This window comes from Ursus americanus, chromosome 1 (genome assembly GCF_024610735.1).
Source record: "Ursus americanus isolate L20-20 chromosome 1, mUrsAme1.1.p, whole genome shotgun sequence".
Taxonomy (NCBI): Eukaryota; Metazoa; Chordata; class Mammalia; order Carnivora; family Ursidae; genus Ursus; species Ursus americanus.
Genome location: NC_142127.1, coordinates 100,335,660 through 100,341,063, shown reverse-complemented (window position 1 = coordinate 100,341,063; position 5,404 = coordinate 100,335,660). Strand labels below are relative to the sequence as shown.

At 58.1% G+C, this 5,404-nt stretch overlaps 1 long non-coding RNA gene across 1 annotated transcript; it reads right to left on the bottom strand.

Annotated features, from left to right (window-relative positions):
• Positions 1–2,782: 2,782 nt before the first annotated feature.
• LOC148110824 (uncharacterized) lies at positions 2,783–5,191 on the bottom strand. Its single transcript, XR_015726763.1, has 3 exons — positions 5,128–5,191; positions 3,553–3,995; positions 2,783–3,342 (listed from the first exon to the last, which is right to left on the bottom strand). It is a non-coding gene; the product is annotated as an uncharacterized LOC148110824 (long non-coding RNA).
• Between the last annotated feature and the right edge of the window lie 213 nt (positions 5,192–5,404).

Below are 5,404 nucleotides of genomic sequence, written 5' to 3'. Positions count from 1 at the left end.
GCAGACGAACAGGGGCACTAACTCAGCACCTGAACTCATGCCCAAGCAGCCCCCTGCTCCTGTTCCGGCCTCGGGGCTACTCAACCCCAGACTCCTGCCTCCTGCTGCCAACCTACAGAAAGAAGCCAAGAGTGACCACAGGGAAGCCCGGGAAGGAGCACACATGTTATAGGTGTGGCGACGTGAGGGGTAGGCGTGCTGTTAGCTGGCTTTTTCCCTCTGTGATTGTCATAGGAATTGGGGCCAGGTTGCCCAGCAGTGCCAGGGAGGAGGGGGTTCAGAAGGGAGGACCCCGCTCTTCCCCAGATCAGGAACCCGAAAAGAGCTACCACCTGGGTTCTAAGAAAAGGCCTCGAATGCCTGTTTCAGGGTGAGGATATTGGGGGCTAATCTCCTGTCCCCCTTTAGCCAGCTGGCCTTGGTAGGGGCAGCAAAGTCCCAGTAAAGATTCAGGCAAGCTGAATGTTCCAGGCCGCCTGGGACCCCGAGGTCATGGCGATGCGGGGGGTGGGCTGGTCCTCAGGGTCCCTCATGTCTCAGTCTGGCCTGCGGTCTGACGTGGGGGTGTTGGTGAATCATGCCTGCCAGCCTGGCAGTAAAGCCAGGGCTCCATGACTCTGGCGGCAGCCGAGCATCCTGCCCACCTGCGGGCACACCCAGATTGCATTTGCTGAAATAAATTGCTGGAGAAAATAAATCCTGCACACATGATTAATGGGAGGCAGGGAGGCAGGCAGCCGCCGCAAAGAGCCACTGGGGAACAGAGTGACAGTCGGGCACAAAGCCAGCGCTGCCGTGGGGCCTCAGGGAAGGGGCTCTGGTGGCTGCACAGTCACGGGGGTCACTGTAGCCCTGGCATTGCCACCGAACAGGGGGTGTGAGCCTGCAGGAGGACGAGGCCCCCAGGGGCTCAGGCCAGGCCCTGCCACGGCTCGCCACCATTACAGGTGGTGTGGACGGGGCTGATCCTGAGCTCGGAGCTACCCTGACCTCCGTCAGACTGCTCCTGGCCATTGCGGGTCCTCACGGACCAGAGCAGGGAAAAAGCATAGCTAGGGTCTCAGGAGGAGGGACAAGGGCTGAGGAGAAGGGACTTCTCTCCTGGACAGCTTGGAGTTGTTGAGCCGGTCACCTCCCGTCTGGGCCTCAGTCTCCTGGTCTGCTCAATGGAGCTATACCCGAGCCTTTCTCAAAGGTGGCTGAGAAGCACCGCTGAGGCCACCCAGGCAGGGCGCCTACTTGGGCGGGTGCTCATGGGGGCCGTCCCAGCCAACAAAAAGGTATGCAGCATCTCCGATGGGCCCACATTGTGCTGGGGACTGGGGTATAGTCTCTGCCTGCCTGGAGCTTAGAGGCAAACACTGAAAATCTCATCCTCATCATGACGTCATCTGGAGGTCATTTCCAACGCACAAGGTGCTGTGAAGGAGAGGGCCCTGAGTGCTGGAGGGGAAATAGAGTTACAGTCTGGAGGTCAAGGCAGGCTTCCTGGGGGCACCGAACACAAGAGGATTGGTGCCGCAAATGCCAAAGTTGGACAGTACACTCCGTTGGCGAGGCTGCTGGGAAAGTCCTGTCACTGCCTGGGGAGGGCCCAAGGGTACAAGCCCCAGGTAGGGCAGCAGGAAGTACCTGTTCAAACCCCCGCCTGAATTACAAACGCTCCTATTGCACAACTAGCTCTTCGCTTAGTGACCTTTATCCCACAGATACGTGCAAAAGCATATTTGTGAAATGATGTACACAGACGTTCACTGCATCATTGTTAGTAAGAGCAAAAAAGTAACAACCCTGGGGCGCCGGGGTGGCTCAGTCGGTTGGGTGTCTGCCTTGGGCTCAGGTCATGATCTCAGAGTCCCAGGATGGAACCCCGTGTGGGGCTCCCTGCTGAGTTCCCTGCCTTTTCCTCTGCCCCTCCCCCCTGCTTGTGTGCGCTCTCTCTGACAAATAAATACATAAATCTTAAAAAAAGTAACAGCCTGGGTACTCATTAAAATAGGACAGCATCAGAGAAACAGTGAGCAGCCACACAGTGGAATATTATGCAGCTATAAAAAAGGGACAAGGACTCCACTGTTATGGAAAGAGTGTCAAGATAGATTTAGTGAAAACAAAACACAGTACAGTGTACACAGTATGCTTCCTTTTGTATAAGAAAGGAGGAAAAATAAGAGCACAGATTTTTATTTTCCTCAGAAGACTACACAAGAAAGCACAAAAGTAGCCACCCTGCGCTTTGTGGGAGAAAACCAGGTGCATAGGGACAGCGTGGCAGGGAGGCTTTTTATTTTATATTGCTTCGATGTTTGAAGCAACTGGATGTATTATCTACCGCAAAACAAATTTTTTTAAAATAATATTTTAGGGACTTTGTTTCTTCCTAGAGGGCACGGGGCTCCTGGGTGGCATCGCAGTACCTCGAGACGCCGGAGGGGGGAGCTAGTTAGTTTCCCTGACTCCAGGCCGGCCCTCAAGCTGGGGCGGCCCGCGACGAAGTACACAAGCGCTGGCCTATTCCGAACAAACCAGGTTTGGGGACAGTTCGTTCATACAACCAGCCTTCAGGGGATCTGAGGCTCAGCACGTGTGGCCCCACAGGCCGGGACGCTCGGCCCCGTGCTCGCAGGAAGGCTCCGGACTCCGCGGCCGGGGCCTGGAGGAGTGACCGGAGCAGTGGACCGCGGACGGAGCGGGGGCAGCACGGGGAAGTGTCCGGCGGGTCACCCGGCCCCCATGGGGTTCAGGAGAGAGACCGGGCGCGCTCCCGCCACCCCAGCCCAGGAGGAAGCCCCTCTTCCCGACGGGATCGGACCGGGCGCCCCGGCTCAGGACTGCAGAGAAGGTGCGGGGCGCCTCCTGGTGGCGCTCCGTGAGAGACGCAGGCCTTGAAGGACAGAGAAGCCCGGGACCAGGTTCTAGTACTCCAGGGAGGCGTGGGGGGCTAAGGAAAACCAAGGGGTCGCACAGCTGGGACAAGGGATTCGAACCCAGGCTTCAGGGAGAGATCGTGGGGCAACCGAAGGAAGCTCTCCATGACTGCGGCTGTCCCCACTAGACCCCCAGCTGATGGGCCACGGGCCGTGGGAGCTAGTTTCGGAAGCACCGCCCCGGTAGCGACACCCTCTCCCCACGCCCGCCCTCCCTCAGGCCTACCCAGCAGAAAGGCACAGCTGCTCTGCCCGGCGTTCTCCTGGGGCGCAGGGAGGGAATGTCTTGCGATTTCTGACCGTCCCATGATCTTTCCACCTTGCTCTCCTCTTTTCCCAAGGCAGCACCTGTTTCCTCAGTCACCCTCCCTGCTCAAGCCACAGCTCCGGGCAGCTCTGCCCACCTGTGGAATCCCTAGGGAGCAAAATGTAGGCGCTGCATAATGTGCTGGGCCTCTGTTTATCAATTATTAAGAATTTCAAAATGGTGATGGCAGAGCGTTGAACCAAGCGGGGCGTCTGAGCGCAGCATCTGTGAAGCTGAGTGGGACCGGAAGCCAGGGCTGCTGGTGAAGCTGGTGTTGTAAGGAGGGGACACAGAGGGTAGGGTAGCGGGGCTTCCTACCTCTGATCCGTGGCACACGAGCTCCTAGGCCTGGGGTTGGTGGCTCCTCCTCACTTCATCCTTGTGTCTGAGCATCTCCTCTGAGCCTCATTGTGTCTGAACGTCTCCCAGATCTTCCCTGCTCCCCACGTCAGGTGCACACACACTGTGCTTATGCACATATGTACACCGGGTAGGGAGGTCCTCAGAGCAGAAGCTGGCCCATCTGAACCAGGCCTCTTGGGCTTTATTAAGTGCTTATGTGCACTGGCCCCTGCTAAGCCTAAAGGTATTCCCATTTTGCAGATGAACAAACTGAGGCATGGGGAGGTTGATGGCTTACCAAGATGAGTCCGAATTCCCACATCTGGGCATGGACCACGGGGAAGGCCCCTCTGAGGAATTAAAGGGGGTGTAGGGACTTGCTCTAGGTATCGTCTTGCTCCCACAGTCGTGGCTGGGGCCTGGGGAAATAAAACAACAGTCATCGGTGAAGTTCCATGAACCATTAGCACGTGCCAGGCTCTGTTCTAGGCATCCTACAGGTCCTGACTCTGGGATCCCTCACAGAAGCTTCAGGCAGTGGGGGCCATAATGACCCCACTTTACAGACAGGGACTGTGTGAGCCACAGCCAGGTCACACACCCTGCTGGGAATCACAGAACAGAAAGGGTAGAGGTAGGATTTGAAGCCAGGCAGGCAAGGTCTCCTGTCTGGGCTGGTACACCGCACACTTCGGAGGGCGCCAGATGAGGCTGAACATGGTGACGGAGGGACAGGCTGCCCCACTGTGCTCTCTTTCGGTCCCTCAGCTCTGAGCCACACTGTCTGAGTTCGGCTCTGGACCTGGCTCCATCTTCTCCTCCAGGGGTCCCTGAAACTCTCAAGCCCTGCATCATGGGACACACGCTGTGGGAAATGTGGGGTTTGATGAAGGGGGTTCCTCAAGGGGTGCTGGTACTTGGATGGAGCTGGAACCCTGGGGTCTGGTCCCCTCTCCCCCAAGAAGCGGGCTTCCCCGGGGAAGGGTGCTGTGCATGTGGCCAGAGGCCCTGCCCCTCAGCCTGAGCCAGTTCCGGCAGGGGCTCTAACCACAGCTCCCCCCACCTGCCTCCGGTGCCTTCCCAGCCCAGGAGGCTCGGGATCAAGAGGCAGGACATTAGAGACTTGAAGCCATGTGGCACCCTTGCCCCGAATGAGTCAGACACCTCACCCCTCTGTACCGCCCCCAAGTCTTTGTCTCTCTCTCCCTCTCCCTCTCTCAGACACCCCTGCCCCGCTCTGTCCCTCAGCAAGTCTGGGTCTCTGTCTCTCTATGACTGTCTCTAACACCCCAACCCCTGTCTCTCGGACTCCCTCCTCCTCCCCCACCTCTTCTGTCTCTGCTATATCTGTGTCTCTTGTTCTTTCTCTGTGTGCCCCCCCCTTCCTCTCTCGAACCACCCCCAGCAGCCCCCAGGCTTCCCAGGGCTCCGTTCTCAGGAAGCCGCCTCCTCTCCCCGAGCTCTCTTCCCAGCCGCGCTGGGGCGGAGGGGGAGCACGAGCCCACTTCTTCTCATCCAGGCCTAATATCTTAATGCAAGGCCATTACTCACCCGGAGTCCAGGCAGGGCAGGCCTCTCCCCTCCTCGTTTGTCATCCAGAGTGAAGCCTCTGCGTTGTTCCTCGGGGATCAGATTAAGGGACTGACAGTCAGGATGAACAAATTTAGCTGCGGAGCCGCCTCCTCACTCCCTCCCACCCCAGCTCGGGGCTCCAGGTCCCTGAACTTTGAGTAGGGGGGTCTGGGGCCCCAGAGGGTCCTGTTTCTTGGTTCTGCTCCTCCTCAAAGTGCCTGGCGAGGGGTAAGGGGGTAGTAGGAGCTTTTCTCCT